General features: G+C 50.3%; 1 protein-coding gene across 1 annotated transcript in view; it reads right to left on the bottom strand.

The window, feature by feature from the left end:
- FCGBP (Fc fragment of IgG binding protein) overlaps positions 1–348 on the bottom strand; it is a 66,453-nt gene that overhangs the window by 12,881 nt on the left and 53,224 nt on the right. The window lies entirely within an intron of this gene.

Raw genomic sequence — 348 nt, 5'->3', positions numbered from 1 at the left:
TGGTGGCGGCGCCCTTAGTCCCGGCCACTGGGGAGGCAGGGGCCAAGGTGGGAGGATTGATTGAACCCAGGAGTTCCAGGCTGCAGTGAGCCCTAATCCTGTCACTGCACTCCAGCCTGGGCAACAGAGTCAGGCTAAGAAAAAAAAAGAAAGAAAAGCAAGAAAGAAAAAAAGAAAAGAAAAGAAAAAAAGAGACATATCACTGACTCCTCATCCTTCTCTAAAACAGGTACTTTTCTTACACCAGTTTTCAGAGGAATACAGTAGGCTCAGAGAGGAAGAAGCCGCGGTGCCAAGCCATCAGGCTCCCAGGCCTATCCTCTGACCCTTCCATCATGCCCCAGCTAA

The sequence above is a fragment of the Mandrillus leucophaeus genome, unplaced genomic scaffold (genome assembly GCF_000951045.1).
Source record: "Mandrillus leucophaeus isolate KB7577 unplaced genomic scaffold, Mleu.le_1.0 Scaffold106, whole genome shotgun sequence".
NCBI classification, from domain to species: domain Eukaryota; kingdom Metazoa; phylum Chordata; class Mammalia; order Primates; family Cercopithecidae; genus Mandrillus; species Mandrillus leucophaeus.
This window is presented reverse-complemented; position numbering and strand designations above follow the sequence as displayed.